The sequence below is a fragment of the Callospermophilus lateralis genome, unplaced genomic scaffold (assembly GCF_048772815.1).
Source record: "Callospermophilus lateralis isolate mCalLat2 unplaced genomic scaffold, mCalLat2.hap1 Scaffold_408, whole genome shotgun sequence".
Lineage (NCBI taxonomy): Eukaryota > Metazoa > Chordata > Mammalia > Rodentia > Sciuridae > Callospermophilus > Callospermophilus lateralis.
This window is the reverse complement of record NW_027514360.1, coordinates 70,946-92,158: the sequence shown is the minus strand read 5'-3', so window position 1 is coordinate 92,158 and position 21,213 is coordinate 70,946. Positions and strand designations below refer to the sequence as shown.

The 21,213-nt window shown below is 42.3% G+C and overlaps 1 pseudogene; it reads left to right on the top strand.

The window, feature by feature from the left end:
- Positions 1-1,151: 1,151 nt before the first annotated feature.
- LOC143386553 (ras-related protein Rab-12-like) lies at positions 1,152-20,906 on the top strand (annotated as a pseudogene).
- The last annotated feature ends 307 nt before the right edge of the window (positions 20,907-21,213 follow it).

The window sequence follows — 21,213 nt, the reverse complement described above, 5'->3', positions numbered from 1 at the left end:
CTGCTTCTGTCTCCCAGAAGGCCCTGTAATCTCTGGAGCTGGAAGGCAAGCTCTGGCTGATGCTGTGGAACAGGAGAATCAGAGCTGTTGGTTTCAAGCTCCTGGGTGTGGCAGGTGAGTGCAGTGCTGGGGATTGGACTTGTACCAGGAATGCAGCCATATGACTTGGAAAAGACCACCCAGTTTCACAAACAGAAAATCTGAACCTTAATATAGTCATTTAATAATGGTACAGCATTCAAAATCAGGTTATAATCAAGGTCATCTAAATCTAAAGCTCTTAAAAGACATGTTTAGACCTTTTGTGAAATATGGCTTTTATGTCAAAATCTAATAATAACCATTCTGCATGGGCTGGCCCAATTAGAAGCTACATTTCAAAAATTAGTTCTCTGTGTTTGAACTGATAGAGCTGAGCAGACTTATCAGGGAGATCTAGTCCCTTTTCTTACAGTCTAAGTTTTGTGGGGTGAAGTTGTAGTAGGCCCATGTTCCCCCTCTGCCCACAGGGCCAGCAGGAGGGGAAGCTCCCAGACACTTGCCAGCCGTGGGAGCTTCCCAGTCCCTGGACATTGTAGCAGGAGTCCTCCACACTGCCATATGTAGAGCACAAGAGACCAACCTGAAAGACCCCACAGGATTCTGGGAGCTATGTTATTAACCAACCTCCAGAATCAAGATGGGAAAACTGCACTACAGGTAATGGTGCCTTCTATCAATCACTACTAAACCCTCCATTGGCACGAGGAACTGGGCTCAAAGCTTTTTTTCCCAACACAGGTCTTAGGAAAATCCCACTCAGCAGTGAGGAATAACACTGGTATTATTTCCACATCCCAGGAAAAAAAAATCTATGTTTATTCACTATATTTCTGTTATCTTTAAGCTTTGTCTATATTGTCACTTAATACAGTATTTTATTTAGCACAAGCAATGAACTTGGCTATTGTTTTGTTGTTTTTGCCATTTAGTGCAGGCTAATTAGTTAGCACTGTGTAACAACCACCAAGATTCCAGGAAGCTTGTTACCTGGACTGGTTTGAGGACTGGCAAATCCAGCCATAAAGAAAACACCATCAAGCAAAATGCAGGACAGTGAAGGATGCAGCCTCTTGTTTGTGAGAGACCCAATGCCACATGGTGAGGAACCGATGCTCATCGGCCCTGAATTCCACAGTGGACTTTCAGAAGACCCATCTTTAGCCAGCATGTTTAATAGCAGTGCAGGTAAAAGGGTTGTCCAGGGTCAATGGCTCCAGTGTGATTGACAAGGAGGTAGGAACCTGGCAGCAGGAGGGTGGGAATATGCACAACATTCCTGAACAAGTAGCAAAAAAGTCATGCATTTTATCCCCACCCACCCACCCCACCTCAGTCTGCTCTCTCTCTCTCTCTCTCTCTCTCTCTCTCTCTCTCTCTATCTATCTATCTATCTATCTCTCTCTCCTTGTTTGCTCATACCCAACAGCCCTTGGCAAACATACCTTCTCCATGAAGGAAGATTTATCCACAGGTGAGGCACTCCATTCACTCCTCACCCTGTGCCCACCACTGGGCATTACATTTACTGCTCATCTAATTCTCCCAACAAAACCACAGATCAAGGAATTCCATTATGCTGGGTGTCTTAGCTTCCTGAGGCCTCTAATATAAGAATTCCCTGCCTTCCAAGCAGACAAAATGCACATGTTCAAATCAAAGATTTGGAAGACTTCACACAATTCACACCTACTTCTCTGGCTGGTGTGTCAATATCCTGGGGTACCACTCAGCCTCATGCCCTGCTGTCTGCCCCCCATCAAAACCACTTTTCATCACCAGTCACACTCCTGGTCATCTCCACAGGCAAATAGACACACGCACACAAAGGGGGCCTCTATCATAGAAGCAGATGAGCTTGCTAATAAAGGAGATGAAAACTGGAGCCACAATGAGCGACTTATCATAAATGAGTACAAATTACATTGCTGCCACTCAGCTGGTTTAGATAGTTGCTGCAAAGCCACATCATGGGGTCCTGCTGGCACACGACAAGCTGGTCAGCACTCTGTTGGTGACCCTGGGTGCCTCTATTCCTGAAGCCAGCCACACTCAGTCCTGACTCAGGGCCCCCTCTTGGCATCTGCCTGGCTGGGCTCCCAGGCAACTTTACTCATCAGAGGAAAGTGTGCCCATGCCGTCCCAGGGGAGCCTGCCCTGCCCCTACTGTCTCAGGCAGCCCTGTCACCCACCACATCTCTCCATCTCATTACTCCATCTATTACCTTCACCGTACTTCATCTCACTGTCACCAAGGGCCACTCACATCACTGCACGGGGCACAGGTGTCATTCTCCCCAGGTACACACAGACACATCCTCTGTACCATGTCTGGAGACAGAACTCGTAACCTGCCCCTGCTGTAAGGAGGTGGTATGCCCAGCACTCAGCCCTGAATCTAGCTCCCTGTCCTGGCAGAGCTGACCCAGAGCCGGGACAGGACCAGAAAGAGGGCTGGATTTCACTGGATGCAGAGATGTGCCTGTGGCCACTAATTTATCTGGAGGTCCTGTGACACTGGTGTGATAGCACCTGGTACACCATCTCTCCTCCTGGGCTCCTCTGCACCTGCAGGATCTAGGCTGGTGCTGCAGCAAAAGCAGCCACCTTCAGCCACCTTGGGTGGATATGACTGACCACAGGACCCGAGATGCCGAGTCTCCTGGGAACCCAGGGCCTCTGTTGCCAGGGATCGATCCTGGTCTGATAAACAAGGTCACAGATGCTTTGTAGCAGTCTTACACGTGTAAGATGATCCCAGCCCCAAAAGCTTGGTTGTTCTGGCCTTGACTCACTGTTTGAGGCCAGGTTGAGATGAGCACTGCCCCACTCTACACGAGCCTCCACCCAGCACAGATGCTAATGCATGAATTAATAAACTTTGCACTGATCACACTGATTAATCCCCAGCATATGATCATTACATGAATATCAGGGGCTGAGTTTCCCCTTCAGGGAATACAAGAGTCTCTTCAACCCGAGTGCACATTGGCACTCTGTTTGTGCCCAATGATGAAACCACTTGGGATTTCCCTTGTGTGTTTTCTTCATGGAAGCAGCATCTCCGAGGTTTGTGGGCCTGACAGGAGCTTTATTTAATCAGGCACACCTGCAGCCACAGAAAGATTCAAACCTCATTCTGAGAATGTCCCACCCAACTTAATAGGAGACATTAACCAAGGACAGACAGTGGAAATCACATTACCTGAAAAGCCAGAGATAAAAGGCTGTGTGTGTGTGTGTGTGTGTGTGTGTGTGTTTGTGTGTGTGTGTGTGTGTATGATGGCCTTACTAGGCATCATCTGTGGTAATTATTAAATATCTCTGCAGAAAAAACAGCTAATTAGTATCTGTGAGTATCTGTAACACACTTCATTCAGAAGTTTGCAATTATTTTAAGGGCAAAATTTAAGGTTTTCTATAGAAAACTCACTACTTTAGGAGCTAACACCACCCTCTTTCACAGAGCAGAAAACTGAGGCACAGAGGGCTGGGGGCTGCTGACACCCCATTCTAGTGAGGGCCAGCACTCGGGGCTCAGACCCGATCTCTGGCTGTGGAGCTGAGCTCATCCTGAGCTCTGCTCAGGGTCCTGATTGTTGTCTAGTTCCCAGGTGACTGGGGGAGTCAACTTTATTCTGGACATCGTGGTGCTCCTACATTAAGTAAGACAACTTGTGGGCATCCAGATCAGTCTATAAGGGTGAAGCTGTGCATTCCCAGAGGCCAGCCATTGGCTCACGTCTCCCTGTCTCTGCCCATACCTGCCACTCCAGCTGTCTGTGCGTCTCTCTCTCCACAGAGATGTGCCTGTCAGAGCATCTGTAACACACTCCATCTGTAACTCACTGCCAAGTCAGAGGTGCCTCCTCCACTGCCCCTCCACCATCACCCTGTGCAGGCAACTCCTCATCCTGATGTCCTTCCACCTGCAGTGCCCTTTTCCATAGGGCCAGCAGATTCCACCATGCCTGTGCACCCACTGGCTCGAAGCTACACTGGCACAGTGGATGACCGCACAGTGGATGGCATGCCTTGTGTCCTGTCTGCACCTTCTGCAAGTGAAGTTTTATCTTCTCAACCAACCTGCAGATTCTCCAGAGGGCCATTAGTGGATTTTCCAAGATTGCTTTCCTGATATCCAACACACCTGCCCCAGAGCTGTGTACATGGTGAAGCCACAGAGTGTGGGTCAGACATGCTCATTATGGCTGTCACTCCTGGGTGCCCCACCAACCTGGACACATTATTTGTTCCTGTGCTAGTATAGATCTGTTGTCCCCCATGCTGCTCCTAATTTCAGTTCTTTAGGTTGTCCCCAAGGCTGGTCTGTTAGACTTAACAATGAAACCGGGGGAGTAACTCGCTTCTCAGCTACAGGTTGAGAGTGTGGGGCAAGACAGAGTCGCAGGTACCCACTGGGCTCTTTAAGCTTTGTATACAGGAAAGGGGCTCCCTGAACACCCCTAACCATGTGCCAACTTCAAGCTGCATGGCAGGGTGGGGAATGTTTAGCTCCAGGAGGCCAAAAGTTGGGAAAGGGAACAGAGTGTTGTTTCAATGAAAATTAAGACATTTTAAAATCAATTCAATACTCAGAAAAACAAATGTGAGATTAAAGCTTTGAACTGCCCTAGGCCCTGAAACTGGAAGCATGCAGTCTCCATTACCCAGCTGTGAAGGCAGCCAGGCACCCTCTCAAGCATTCTCTCTGCCCCCACACTTAGGATCCACTTCCCATCAGCAGATGAGATTGATGGGCCCAGCAGCCCTATCACAGAGATCAAAGGTTGGGAGCCATGTATATCAAACCCCTTTCTTCCTCTCTGAGCTCTCCACAGCTTTGTGAGGAACAGGATCCTCATCTTTCACAGTACTGTGCTTGTGATGTAGTAAATAATAAGCAGGTCTCAGGGAAAAAAAAAATGGAAGTAGGTGTTAAATTCCAAATCCCCAAAACCCAGTTATTTAACATATCTAACAAACTGTGTCTATGGAAAGATTTGAAGGAGACATGAGCTTTTAATGAAGATGATGTTCATCATAAAATTATTCATTTCCTGAAAATAGAAAAGACAAGAATCCATCATAGAAAGGAGTTTTGTTCAATTTGGAACTTTTTAAAGAAAAAAATCACCCAAGAAAAACTCACAAATTATAAATTCATGGTCATAGCAACTTATTTGTCCCAAACGGAAACTTGTCTGAGTATCTTCCAACAGGTGGATGGTTAAACAGATGGTAATATTTTCATACCATGTAATGCACCTGGAAATTAAAAAGACCTGGAATGTTGATGCATACAGCTTGGAATCTCCAAGAAATTATATGGAGTAAAATCTCCATACACAAGTAACCATATATTTATTTTGTGATATATATATATATATATATATATATATATATATAATGTTTCTTTACTTAAATTAGACAATGAATGGCTGAGAGAAACTGGGGAAGGCAAGAACAATGGGGATGGTCGAAGATGGGTGGTAAACAGACAAACGACACACATGGAGCTTGACATGGCACCAGGAGCCTACCTGGATGAGAACACTGTGACACACACACACATATATACACACAGAGAAAATTATTCCTGGCTAGCCCTAAAAAACAACAACAAACAGACCCAAATCAGAGAGGATTCTGTAAAATATCTGACTAGTATTCCTCAGAACTGTCAGAATCAGGAGTTCAATAATGGATATAGCTTGATAGAAAACTTGAGAGTCAGTCCCAGGTAAGAAGTGTGTCAAGAGACAGGTCAAACACATGCAGTGTGGTTTCCTGAGCCTCTGGACAGAAAAGGGACCTTGGATAAAGCCAAGGAAGTCTGAGCAAAGTATGGACAACAGTAAGTACTACACATCTATCTTGTGGTGGTGTAGAATAAGTCTTAATATTATAGTAAAACATTAGTCAAGTTTTGCATTTGATGATTTCTCTGAATTTAATTCAATACAGTCCTTAAATATTAGCAATAATTCATTAGTGAGAACAATGTACCATAGAAATAGTAGCTGTGGATAAAAGGAGATGAAGTCTGGGGTCCAGGAAAATTCTGAATCACCTGAGCAACTTTTCGGTAAATTCAAAACTACTGTAAAAAAAATAAACACATTTTTAAGATCAATCATTTTTTAGTTCACTATGAACTAAAACATTTCTCCATCCAGGGGTCATGACAAGGGGCAGGAGCAAACAGTGTTCTCACAAAGCTCCCCGAACACCCTGAACAGAGTACCTGAAAGATTTGCAGTTTCTTCCATGGAGATGAAAGTTGGTTCCTTTAGCAAATGAGCATCACCCAGGAAGGTTTCCAGTGATGCCACTAAGCAGCACTGTGAATTTGGGTTTCAGGACAGTTGGGATCAGCTCTTCAAAAATGGCATGTGGAAGGTGCTTGGGGGTTCTTGTGTGAGCCCTAAGTTAGCAATGAGGAGCTGTAGGCTAAAGCCTTCCCTCACAGAGTCTGTGTGCTCTATTTAGCTGACATTGACCTCAACAGCCGTCCTCTGGCACTGTGTAACTTTTGCTGGGGAAGGAAATGCTCTTTTCCTTCCATTCCTAGTGACTCAGGACCTGGAAAGTGCGGAAAGACAAACAAAGGGAAGACAGAAAGGTGGTGTCAGCCCAGCTGGCTTCACTCAAAGAGGAGGAGAAAGTCACAGGGTATAATTTTAAATTACCACCACAACAAATCCCAAACATGTCAGGCCCTTGGTAAATGAGCATCCTTGGAGGATGCAGGTAACCACATTTAGATGGAGTGAGAAAGCCGTCTGAAATTTTCTGAAAACACAGAATGAAATGTAATTCATTTCTCAAGTCCTGCTCACTTCCTTGATATATTTGCTTGTTTCATCCACAATAAAATAGGACAGTTTTTAACATGCCATGAATTTTCTTTGGGAATCTATCAGCCCATGGTGAATATCTAAAATGCTATGAGTAGGAAATAGGCATAAGAACCAACTACATGTAATACTGACCTATTGATCTCTAAAACCTTTCTTCTAAAAATGTTTCTAAAACATTTCTTCATGTTTGTTCTCATATTTATCAGCCAAGGGTCAATTTATTGTGGACAAATGCAGAATCTCATGTTTGTGCTGTTAATATCCCCAAATAGGACAGCTATACTCTCTATTGTTGAAATAAATTGATGAGTCATGTTGCCACTTTCACTTCTCTGTGTCCATTTCCAAGACAAATATATTGAATCAATTAAATTAAGGAATTATCAGGGATTAGGCCAGGGCTTAACGTTCAAAGAGAAAAGAGAATGTAAATTAAACCATACCCTATTTCTTGTTTTCAGAGAATTTTTATTGTAGTTTGAAATAGAGATTACCTCCAAATAATTATATTTGATTTAACACTCTCTTTTGTTGAATGCAAACACATGTACCCAAAACAATAAGTACTATGCATCTATCCTATGGTGGTGTAGTATAAGTCTTAACATTATAATAAAATATTAGTCAAGTTTTACATTTTATGATTTCTCTTAATTTAATTCAATGCAGTCCTGAAATATCAACAATAATATTATCAATAAAGAAAATCAATAAAGATTACTAAACAAACCAGCAAGGTAATAGGTAACAGAGCACATTCATTCTGGTCAGAGACTGGACCTAGGTAAACACTCATCACGGTGTCCTGTGGAATGTGACAGAAATCACAGAAATATTTTCTCTTGCATTCTCTGCTGTCTGACACTATTTGCTCCTGGTTTTGACCCTCAGGAATACCTGGGTAATTAACTGCCCTGTGATTTTAAAATACAAATACTTTTTCTCTGCTGGTTGCTTCTATCCTGGATCTCCTTTGAGTTTCATATGATGCAGTGATTGAAAGCAATAGTTTCAGGTGTGATTTCCAGTGAAATGTAATTTCTCTGGAGCAGGATGCTGACTTCATATTAGCAGGACAGCATTTTGGAGAGCTGCAATTTAAGAAATGTCAAAATACCTAGGAAGAAGTGAACACCATCCTCCTGGGCTGTGGGGCAGGAGCAGTGGTACAGAGCACCTCAGAGCCATAGCTTAATAGCTCAGCTTAATCCCTAAAGCCACACCACACAACACAAACCTCCCAGGATTTCTGAAAAGTAATATTTTTAAATGGATGGGTTCAAAGTCCTAATTAATGTTGGTTGCAAAAATAAAATAAAAATTACTTTATCTTTTAGCACAGAAATTACAATTATATTAACTCCTACTGTCTTAATTTGCTAATGACAATAGCTATGTCTATTCTTGTTTGATTTAATTGATGGATGATTAATTGTTTCATGCAAGTCTCAGGAGACCTGTTTTTTTTTGCATAGCTAATCGTTCCTAATTGGATGTGAGGCACTGTGAATTTCACCTTGTTAACTCGTAGAACTTTGTGTATTGTAAAAATACTCAAGCTTTGTTACTGGATTCAATTAAGTTGCTTAGATGCAGTTGGATCCCTGTATTTTGGGTTGCTCTTTGTGGTTTTATTTTTGGTACCAGGAATTGAACCCAGGGGCATGTAGCCACTGAGCCGCATCCTCAGCACTTTTATATATATGTATATATCTTACAGACAGGGTCTCACTGAGTTGCTTAGGGCCTTGATAACTTGCTGAGACCAGATTTGAACCCTAGATCCTACTGCCTCAGCCTCCAGAGCTGCTGGGATTCCAGGTGTGTGCCACTCTGCCTGGCTGCAATTGGACCCTTTGAAATGATGCTTTTAAGATTTGTTAGGCTGCACAGGAACAGCACTCAGATTAGAATTCATTATTCCCTGCTGACAAGGAGCGGCATTTCTGAGGATCTTGCCTGGTGCCCCACGCCTCTCACGGTAGCAGATGCGGATGACAGAAGCAGGCACTATTACCAGTCTGTGTGTGCACCTAGCTGTCCTGCTTCATGCTTTGTGGGGTTCTTCTCCAGGTCTGGGTAGTTTTCTCACAGTGTGAATTAATGGATACTCAGCTGAACACTGAGTATCCTTGACCAACCCTGGAGCTCTGTCGGCACAGCTCTCTCTGACTGATCCTTGGACCCCCACACTTCCATTGCTCTGATCTTTTTCACTCTCAGCTCTGTCTCCCCAATGCAGGCATCCACCAGGCCCCTGCTAGACTCTACAGTTGGGAATCTTCAGGTAGTGAGCCAGAGTGGGAGTAGGGCTACCCTCATTATCCTACCTTTTCATCCTTTGTTGATTTTGTGAGTATGTGTGTGTGTGTGTGTCTTACAAGTGGTCATTTTATATATTTTCATTTACTTCAGGATGTTTTTGTCATTATTATTGTTTCAGGAAGGAGGCTAAAACTGACCTCTGTAACTCCATCTTTTTATAAAAGCAAGACATTTACTATATATGTTTTTTGAGAATCCCCTCGTGTGTTGCAGAGATTTTCACTTCCAAAGAACTTCAAATGCAACACTCCCACAGAAGCCTCATTGAAAACATGCACCAAAATGAAACTCAATCACTCAATTGTACATTGTAAATTCAACCACCAAGATGGAAGTGTGATTAGAAACTCATTATGGACTTCACCAAATTAGCAAATATTGTTAACAAGTACTAGCATGTAGTAGTCTATTTTTGATGCAAGTATGAGACTTTACTCTTTCAGTTATAGATGGACATAATACCTTTATTTTATTTATTTTTTTAATGTGGTGCTGAGGATCAAACTCAATGCCTCAAATGTGCTAGGCAAGCATTCTACCACTGAGCCACAACTCCAGCCCCTCAGAAAGTATTCTTGATGGAAACTCTCATGGATAACTTCTTCATATGGAAGTGCCATCTGCCTCAAAACACAAGCAAAGTATCCCTACACCAGAGCCCTTGGTACCAACAAATGCAATAATTAACATTATCAATAGTGTGTATAAAAATAGGCCAGTCATCATTGCTATGAGCTTTCAAAGCCCTTGAGGAACCTTAAAAAATGGCTTATACAGACATTTTCCCACTCACATATGGCAAAACTGGGGTCTGAAGGGGTTACCCAAGTTGTCCGTGGTCACTCAAATGTCCAGTAGCAGTGGTGGGATTTGAATGCAGATCTTTCTGGCTGCAAAGTCCACATGAGTAATCTCTCCTGCATTCCACCCCCTGCATAAAGCAAGCCTGTTAGTCTATAAAAGTGCACTTCATTCAGATTCTCTCTTAACACAAGTGTTATTCTTTGCAAATGGATGAAATAACTCCTACCTGTTTCTTTGTTGCTCTTCAAACTGCCAATGAAAATCTGTGCTAAGGATGTATAAAAAAAGCCATAGCACGATGCCAAAATTAATATTTGCTATAGATTATGCAGCATAAACACCATATAGCCTATTAGGATAAAATGTGAGCTGGCATAATCCTCATACTATGGAAAAAATATTATGGCAAAGTAGACTCCATAAATGTTTACAATGGCAACACTCAGAGCAGTGTCCATTCTATCTCAATAGCATATTAGTCAAGGTTCTCCAGAGAAACAGAACCAAGAGGAGATAAATAAGAAGATAGGTAAGGTATTTATTATGGGAATTGGCTCACATGGTGGCTAAGAAGTCCCACAGGATGCCATCTACAAGCTACATAACCAAGGAGGCCTGTGGTGTAATTCAGTCTGAGTCCAAAATTCTGAGAACAGGGTTGGAGCTGGGCAGATTCTAGGGGCAGATGAAAGGGTCACCCATGTTAGTCCTGGAGTTCAAAGATCCAAAAACTAGGAGCTCCAATGTACAAGGGCAGGATACTATGCACATCCCAGCTCAAGAAGGCGGGTGGACAGAGAGAAATGGAGAAAGGAAGAGAATTTACCCTTCTGTCTCCTTTTCACTGTATTGGGGAAATCAATAAAGCAAAAACATTTTTATGTGGCCTATGGTCAAATGCTGGTCTCATCAGATACCCACCAGGGAGAGTGTTACACCAGCCATTTGAGTATCACTGAACCTAAGCACACACAATTAGTATTGCAACCATAGTCTCTACATTCTTTCAGCTCACGCCCATCAACACCAAAGTGTGTGGCCCTTTTCCATCATATTAGAAATGCCAAGGGAAATAAGCTGGAGATTAAAGAGGAAGGAAAAGAATATTAACTTTAGATCCTTAGGAACTTTAATCCACCATACACTAGTAAGTGGGAGTAGATAATCCCTACCTCTTGTATTCAAATTTTACGCTCTAAAGAAAAAAAAATCTTAAGTGTATTTTTCAAGAAAGAACTTGCTATTCACTCTTGTTATTCTCAAGATAGTATCTTGGCTCACTGCAGGCCTGGGAAGCCTCTCACCTCTTCATAGACTTCTCAGGAGACATTTCTCTGTGGTGCCCCTCCACCATCCCTGTACAGTACCTATTAAGTGTTCTAGGGCTGGCCTGCCTTTCACAATGCAAGTATTGCTCCCTGACCCAGACACACCACTTCAGCACCTCTCTAAGTCCATAGCAGCTGCTGTAGAGTAGGATTGACCATGAAAGATAGGGCCACAGTCATGTGAAATTGATGGGCATACATAATAAAGTTCAATGTGGAATTCATCAATATGAAGGAATTGAGAAAATAGTTGAAGTAATGGGTCTGTTTCTTCAACAAATCAACAAATATTAGATCCACAAATGTTTATTTGGCACATAATGCATCCTGGTGCTATTCTGGGAACTGTGGACTCAGTGGTGACTGGAAGCAGCAGGTGCTCGCTCTCAGGGTCTCACAACCAGCAGCTACTGCTGGAAGATAGGGAACTTCTCAGGGACTGGGACAGGTCACAGGAAAGAGTGCACTATGACCATAGTGAGCTCATATAAAGTCCTCTGCCTTCTCTGCTCTGTACTCCTTTCCCCAGCCCAACAACACACAAACACACACCTGAACACTAATACACTATAGCTTCCACAAACAGCTCACACATGATTCAAAGGATATAAAGATTATACAGGATCCACTGATGTTTCAGGTAGCTCTGTTTATGAGAAAGGTCATCATAAGTCAGTGTGAACCTCCCTTTCTGGATTGATCCCATTCTCTAAAATTTCTTATTCTTTTTAATATTCAATGGCCCTGTTCTTCATCTTCAAAATGTAAAACTACAGGCAGTTTTTTTGTAATGTCTCTGTTGCCTGGAAGATTTTGGTAGGTTGACAGGAGGGGGAAAGCAGATGCATATTGAAGACTTATTCAATCATCCACAAGCACTGGTTGAGAGGCCACCATGTGCCTGGGTATCCACTGTCCTGGGGGGCACAGGGGCTCCTCTGGAGGTTTCCTAGGAGATTAGACTGCACTAGAAGTATTCAACAGTGACATCCTGCACCCATGGGAGCATATACTGACATGTCTTTAACACAGAAGGTAAGTGTAAACAAGTGAAAATAAAAGTGGATTATTTCCATTTCTACTGTATTAGAGAGAGGTGTTGCCACAAGAATGACATTGAAGTCTAGGATTTACTTACAATGGCACTACCTGGTAAGTATTTGAGAGTACTACTAGTGCTCTCTCATGGATCCCCACCCCCATGCTGAACATTGCATGTATTATTTTCTTTAATCCTCCCTGAGCTGGTGCAGTGGCTACTGAAACCATCACCTTTCCACAGGCAAAGACAGGAGCAGGTTCAGAGATGAAGTGCCCTGAGATCAGTCCCTGCCCTCAGCCCCAGGCACAGGCATCCTCCCACATCCCAAGACACTGGAGACAAGGCCTTGGGTTCCTCAATATTCTTGATTAACAATGGGAAATACACATAATTGACTGTTTTTGCTGGAAACAAAGAGGAAAGAAGGCCTCTTTGTGTGCATCTTCACCCTCTTTAGATTTATTCCTATTATGTTTGAGGAAAGCCAGCCAGATTCATGGTAGGTTGTGACCCAGGAAGCCCTGGCCCCACTCTTCTCATGGGATTTTTCCCTGACTCAACAAAAGAACATTCCAGATACCTCTATTGCTGACTCTTTGACCAGTCAAGGGCTTAGCTTTTCTTAGAACAAATAGCCATTCACCATTCTATTTCTATCCATGCAGCAAAACAGGTTGGAGGCCAAAGGAGGGAGAATCATCCACAGCTGTAGGGATACATTTTCTCTTTGGTGTTCTGGGGCTTGAATTTCACAATGGAAAAAAGGTGATTCAGTCTTAATCAGCACCAGGAGCAGAGGGATTGCCTGTCTCTCTCCCTGGCTCCCACGGATGGCATGATCTTTTGCAGAGAAATCCAAAGTGGCTGAAATGTTCATGCATCTTTCATTCAAATTGCTCTGCAGAGAGAGGACAGACCAGCTGAACTTTGGGAAGAAAATTTCAAAGTGCAATTAGATGCTTGGCACTTCCCCCACCCCCTGCCACCACCTTCTGATGACAGAGGTGGGAAATGGGGGTTTCCTGCTCATTCATCTTGCACCAGCCCTGCTGTGCCAGTCAGAAGGTCCAGCCTGAAGCACCTGGTCCAGGTGGTTTCTCTGAGATTCCAAAATAAGGAAAGTGACTCAGAAAAAAAGGGGAGGAAAACCCAAAACTCACAAGCAATGCTGATGCTAGACCCTTTTCTTTGCAGACAATGGACAAGGGCCCCAGAAATGTGCTCACAGTGGAGTTGGCTGTTTAAAGCCATATCCAGTAACAATGAGCTTCTCAAGGGTTCCAGAAACAAACATTAACAATACAATCTATCTACCACTCCAATGAATTTTAGCCTAAAAAACAAGAAGTAAATGACTTCATTTCAAAAGACTTCTGTGGGGTGCAATAAAACAGAATAATCTGCCATTTGTAGCCCTTGTTTCTGGATAAAGCAGATTCATCCCCAGGCTTGCCTAGCCAAACAACAACAAACCTACTCTCTGTACCTGTCCCTTTCAGAAGGAACAATCCATCCAGATAAGTCCCTGAATGCCAGGATGAAAATGAGGATATTCCTAAGGAAGAAATGTGACCAACTAATGACTTTTCCTTCATCTACCAGCCAAAAATTGTGGTTTTCAAAGCACCTCTTAATTTTACTTAATTTTACCTGCTGAGGAATGCCAGTAGGTAAACTGTACTGTGTTTAACTTAAATACTAGTGAAGTTAGCATCACTTTTGTCCTCCACAATGTGGATATAAAATAGTAGAAAACAAACTGAAGATTATTTTTTCAAGTAGATGAAGTGGGGAAGAATTCCTGCTGCATAAACCCATAGAATCATCTTGTTTCAATCCATAAAGCTCTTTCATTGCCAAGGCCAATACTTTCTTAAATAATAGCATACTTTTTAATGTTTTGCCCAAATAAAAGCAGTATATATTTACAGTAGAGGAAGGGGAAATAGAAAAATTATTTTCAGTCACCCTACCACCAACTGTGGCAAATGATTTTTTCCTGTTTATTTATTTATATATTTATTTATTTGTATTAATTCACTATCCATGAGAGCAGAATGGATTTGGATTCATAGTACACAAATGGAGCACAATTTTCTATTTCTCTGTTTGTACACAAAGTAGAGTCACACAATTCATGTCTTCATTCATGTACCTAGGGTAAGGATTCCATTTCATTCCACCATTTTTTCTACCCCATGTCCTGTCCTCAATTTTCCCTATCCATAGTTCCTCCATTTCTCTCATGCCTCCCTCCATTATGGATAAGCATCCCCTTATCAGAGAAAACATTTAGCCTTTGGTTTTGGGGGTTGGTTTACTTCACTTATCATGATTTTCTCCAACTCCGTCCATTTACCTGCAAATGCCATGATTTTTTTACCTTTTAATGCTGAGTAATATTCCATCATGTATATATACCACAATTTCTTTATCCATTTATCTTTTGAAAGACATCTAGGTTGGTTCCACAATTTAGCTATTGTGAATTGTGCTGCTATAAATAATGATGTGGCTATGTCCCCATAGTATGCTGTTTTTAAGTCCTTTGGGTATAGACTGAGGAGTACGATAACTGGATCAAATAATGGTTCCATTCCAAGTTTTCTAAGGAGTGTCCATACTGATTTCCAGAGTGGTTGCACCAATTTGCAATTTCAATAGCAATGTAAGGGTGTGCATTTTCCCCTACATTCTCGCCAACATTTATTGTTGCTTTTATTCTTAATAGCTGTCATTCTGACAAGAGTGAAATGAAATCTTAGAGTAGTTTTGATTCTCATTTCTCTAATTGCTAGAAATGAAAACTTTTTCATATATTTATGCTATAAACATTGATGTAGCTGTAGCACTATAGTATAGTTATTGTATTTCATGATTATATTTCTTATTCTTTGAAGTGTCTGTTCACTTCTTTAGCCCATTTATTGATTGGGTTATTTGTTTTTTGAGTGTTTAGCTTTATGAGCTCTTTATATATTCTGGAGATTAGTGCTCTGATGTGCATGGTAAAAATGTGGGTAACCATTTCTAAGAAAGATTTATTGATCGATTAATGTGTTTTTATTAGTGCATAATTCACTCTATTTCCCCAGGACTTTTTCTTCCCTCCCCTCCTTCTTCTCCAGACCTCCTTCCTCTAACCTACTGGTCTTCCTTCTCTTTACTCATTGTTTCTAATTGTGAACTATAGCTATACATAAAAGTAGAATTTATTGTGATATATCTGCTCATGAACATAGCATAATCAGACAGTCTCATTCTGCAGTTCCTCCTCTTTCCCATTCCTCCTTTCTTCCAATTCCCTCCATTTTCGCTCCATTGTTCTCCCTTCTATTTTCATGAGATCTTTTTTATATTAATTCATTTTTGTCTTTAGCTTTTGCATATAAGATAAATCACTCAATCCTTGATTTTCTGGGTCTGGCTTGAAAATGTTAAGAAAATGTTCTCCAGTTTCATGCATTTCCGATCAAATGACACAATTTCATTCTTCTTTATGGCTGAGTAAAACTCTGTTGTGTATATCTACCGCATTTTCTTTATCCATTCATCTGTTGACAAATATCTGGGCTAGTTCCATCACTTGGCTATTGTGAATTGCACTGCTATAAACATTGGTGTAGCTGTATCACTACAGTATAGTGATTTTAGTTCTTTAGATTAATAAGGAGGAGTGGGATAGCTGGGTCATATGGTGGTTCCATTCCTAGATCATTGAGCAATCTCCATATTGCTTTCCAGAGAGGTTATTAATTTGCAGTCCCAGCCACAATGGATGAGTGCACCTTTATTCCTACATCCTCTCCAACACTTAATTCTGTTTGTATTCTCAATGCTGGCAATCTAAGTAGAGTGAGATGAAATCTCAATGCAATTTTGATTTGATTGTCCTTGATTGCAAAGGACATTGAATATTTTCTTTGTGTATCTATAGGCCATTTGCATTTCTTCTTTTGAGAAATGTCTGTTTATCTCATTTGCCTACTTATTCATTGGGTTCCTTGTTTTTTCCCCTCTGGTGTTAAGTTTGAGTTCTTTATATAGTCTGGATATTAATCCCCTGTCAGAGGAGCAGGTGGCAGAGATCTCCCATTCTGTAGGCTCTCTCTTCACATTTTTGTTTGCTTTGATGTGCAGAAGCTCTTTAATTTGATGCTGTCCTGCTTATTTATTATTGTTTTTTTCTCTTGAGTTTTAGGAGTCTTATGAAGGAAGCCAGTGTCTGCCTCAAGATGTTGGAGTGTTGAGTTTCTAGAAGTTGTAAAGTTTCCAGCCTAATTCCCTGGTCTTTGATGCAATCTGAATTGACTTTTGGGCAGGGTGAGAGATAAAGAACTAGTTTCTTTCTTCTACAAATGGATACTCAGTTTTTCCAGCACCATTTGTTAAAAGGCTATTTTTCCCCATCCAGTGTATGTTTTTGGCATTTTTGTCAATGATAAGAAGACTCCGTATGGGTTTGCCTCTGTGTCTTCTCTGCTATTCCATGTGTCTTTTGTCTGTTTTGATGCCCAGTATGCAGGCCTTGTTTCTGTAGCTCTGTAATAAAATTTGAGATCAGGTATTGTGATGTTATCAGCATGGATATTATTGTTCAAGACTGCATATTTCAATGTATGTTGTTCTAGCTTCTCTCTTTCTCTCCCTCACCCTATCACTGAATGCAAATGCTGATGAAGGTGCTAAGAACCTGGATCATTCAAACATGGCAACTTCAAATGGTACAACCACTCTGGAAAAATGTTAGGTAGTCCCTTTAAAAACAAAAAATAAACTTATCATACAACATAGCCATTGAATTCTTGGGCATTAATTCCATATAAATGCAAGCTGATTTATCTGAAAAACCTTGTCCATTAATGTTGGCAGCTTTAGTCCTAATGGCCCTAAACTGAAAACTACCCACACAAATTTTATTGGGTGAATAGTTAAACTGTTTTGTAGGCACAGGCTAGAATACTAGTCAGTCATAAAAAGAAATAAATTCTTAACACATTCAACAGTTATTTAACTATCAAAAAAATTATCCTGAGTAGAAAAGCCAATCTTCAGATGTTCCAGACTGCATATGATACAGCATTTGTGAGGTAACATTGCAAAGATATGGAAAGGTAATAAAGATGAAGATGGCAACTATAGCTGGAAGACGTCATGAATGGAGAGAGGAAGAGAGGGTGAGGAGATTTGGGCTAGGTACAGTTTCCTGCCTGGACTGTGCCTGTGGCTACTCCAAAGAACACATATGATAAGTGTGCAGACACCTGCAAACACACAGAGACACACATGGGGCATGGCACAACATGCATATAAGATGCACAGTGTCATTTTCCTGATTTTGATGCTCTCTTGAGTTATGCAAGGTCTACTTATCAGGATAAATGGACTGAAGAATTATGGACCCCCTCCATGCTTCTTTGCAATTTTTAATGCACCTATAATGACTTTAAAATATATTTTAAAAAGAAAGTACCCTTGCTCTGGTAAGACACAGCACCTGCTTTTAGGAATCACTTTTTCTAAAACCATCATGCTGCTCAAGTAGAACCTTAAGGTCAAGGTAAGAATGTGGTGTTTGAAGGGCCATCTCTATATTACTCAGAAACATGAATGTGGCTGTAGATTTTTAAGGCACACTGTGCAGCATGCCTTAATATTAGCTCTGCAACTGTCATTTTCCCATGTAACTACACACATTTCTGTGTTATTCCTTAAAGTACTCTCTGTTTTCCCCTATACTGGTACACTGACTTCTCTCCTACCCTGTCACTAGACATTCAGCTGTCTCATCTGCATTCCTGTCCATACTACTGGGATAAGCCTCCTTTGGGATATGAAGATTGATGACTTTTCTAATTATTGTTCAGGATAATTCCCTAGAAGCAGAATTTCTGGCTCAAAACTTTGCCCAATGCATATAATTTCTGGTGGATATTTACCATTTTCCTCGCCGGTGGCTGTAGGGTTTCCTCTCCAGGAGCATTTATTGGTCAGCTCCTCCTCTTGGCCCAGAACAGCCCCAACAGAAGTTTCCCTCCCCAGGTGCCTCCTGCTTGTAGCTGAACAGCAACTGAAAATCCACAGGCTGAAATCCCCAAATCAGGATGAACTTAGAGAAGGAGCCTCTCTGGCCCCTGTGGGCACTCACCAGAAGTGGGCCTCACCCCCAGCTGAAGCCTGGAGACCTGGTGTTAATGGTGGGTGATGAGGCCCCTGGGACACCCTGAGCCAGACAGAACACAGGAGCAAATTCTCCATGTTTCAACCAGCAGGGGCCTTTCTTCCTGAAGTTCACTGTAATACAACGTTGGTGAGTGGTTACAAGATGATCATCTATCCCCAGAGCAAAATCCATATTTTAAGGAAGAATATGAGAAAATAAATTTAAACTACTATTTTTGATATCACTGAATTCTCAAAAAAGAAAACAGAAAAGTGAATAGTAAACTAACTTGAAGGCTACCATGGGCTCAGGACCAGGCAGAGATAAACATGATTGAACTGGGATTCGATCCTTTGTGTTCCAGCAGGGACCACTGAAATGAAAGAAGGGGTCATTAGCTCCTGAAGATTGGGTTTCAATCCATCTGTTTGTCCTCAGCTGAAACCCTGGTTACAAACAAAAGATTAACTGCACAAACAATGGGAAAATCAATAAAGTTTAGCATATTGTGGGAGCAGGGGTTTAATCTACAGTCAAGGTCATGGCTTTCCTGAGCTTGGCTTGCTGGACTCAGCCTGAGGAGTCCACACCCTGCCTCTCCCTCCTGTGGCTCAGATTGCAGGTCACACTCAAGGTCCGTTTCCTTCTAAAGAACTTTGAGGATCAAAGGCTCTTACCCTTGATCAGGCCAGAATTCTGCTGTCTTCATTTAGTTTTAGAAACTAAAAACTAAAAACTAAACTTTATTTAGTTTTTAGAAAAAAAATAAAAAGAAAATGACAAACAAGACACTTAGTCTTACCAGATGTATTCCTAAGAAGCTTCTGCTTTGCCTTCCTCCTCTCCCGGCGGCAGCGGCGGTGGCGGCGGCGGGTAGCGGGGCACGGGAATCCGGCGGGCGGCGCAGCTACAGCGGGGAACCCGTGGGCCGCTGGGGCCGCTCGAGTGGGCGGACGCCGAATTCGGGGCCGAGGCCCCGCGCGGCGGAGGCCGAGGGGGCACCGGGGCTTGGGGCCCGCAGCTGCGAGGCGGGCGGGCGGCTGGCCGAGCGGGAGCCGTATGCTTGCATGGATCCGGGTGCTGCGCTGCAGAAGCGGGCGGGGTGGGGGGGGCGCGGCGGCGGCGGCGGTGGCGGCCTGGGCGCGGACTTCGCGGTGCTGACCAGCGGCCAAGCGCGTCGGAGGAAACAGGCCCCCAGGCCGGCGGACTTCAAGCTGCAGGTCATCATCATCGGCTCCCACGGGGTGGGAAAGACCAGCCTGATGGAGCGTTTCACCGACGACACCTTCTGCGAGGCCTGCAAGTCCACCGTGGGTGTTGACTTTAAAATCAAAACTGTAGAACTAAGAGGAAAGAAAATTCTATTGCAAATCTGGTTACCCTCAGTTCTGACTGTCTGTCCACCATCTGTGTGTGTTTGCTTTCATCTTCGTTAATCGCTGCTTCATCTGTGGCATCGCCGGTCATCTAACGCTTGAATGTTAGTGCCATGTCTCCATCCTTCATCCATGTCCCTGTCTGGGGCACTGCTGGAGCTGAGCCAGCACTGGTCGCCTTCCAAGTATCTGAGGGACACAGCAGGTCAGGAGAGATTCAACAGCATTACCTCAGCTTATTACAGAAGTGCCAAGGGGATCATATTAGTATATGATATCACTAAGAAGGAGACGTTTGATGATTTGCCAAAATGGATGAAGATGATTGATAAGTATGCTTCAGAAGATGCTGAACTTCTCTTAGTTGGAAATAAGATGGACTGTGAATCGGACAGAGAAATCACCAGACAGCAGATAACTGGGATGCGGTTCTGTGAAGCAAGTGCCAAGGACAACTTCAATGTGGACGAGATATTTCTGAAACTTGTTGACAATATTCTGAAAAAGATGCCTCTGGATATTTTAAGGAATGAGTTGTCCAATGGCATTCTCTCATTACAACCAGAACCTGAAATCCCGCCAGAATTGCCTCCACCAAGACCGCATGTCCGATGTTGTTGATTTGCTACTTTGAAACAAGGTGGAAATGATTCCTGAAAAGGGGAAAAAACATTCTATTCTGCACTACAATCATTTTGACAATTTCCTTTCGCACTTTGTAATCCAAGTCAGAGCTATACACTAACTTGTAAATATGCAAATATGCAATCCTGGGTAAGTTTGGGTTATAAATTACATATTTCCCTCCAAATTATATTTCATTCATAGCCCCAGTGTCTAGTGTACATACACTGGGAAACATAGTACTTCTAATATGAAGAATGGGAGAGAAGAAAAGTATAATGTTTCTTAAATAATATAATTGTCCTTGTTAATTATACTATGAGGACAGAAGATATTCTGATAAGAAGAGAGAATGTGGTGCTTTGCTTACTGTTTTAAAGAAAATTTGTAAAACTAAAGACTTATGTGGAAAAAAAAAAAAGCTACGTTAAGTGCTTTTTTCTTTATTTACAAGACGTTTCCCCAGCTGTAGCATCTTTGGAGTGTTTCTGCCACAAAGCAAAGCTCCACTCATAGCTGTTGAAGGTTATTTATTAGTGTTCTCTAATGATAGGATATTCCTAGCTAGAGGGTTGGATTTGACTTGGTCCTGAGGCCACAGAATCTCTCATGGTTTCCTGATAGATGTATCCTATGCTTTTAAGAAAGA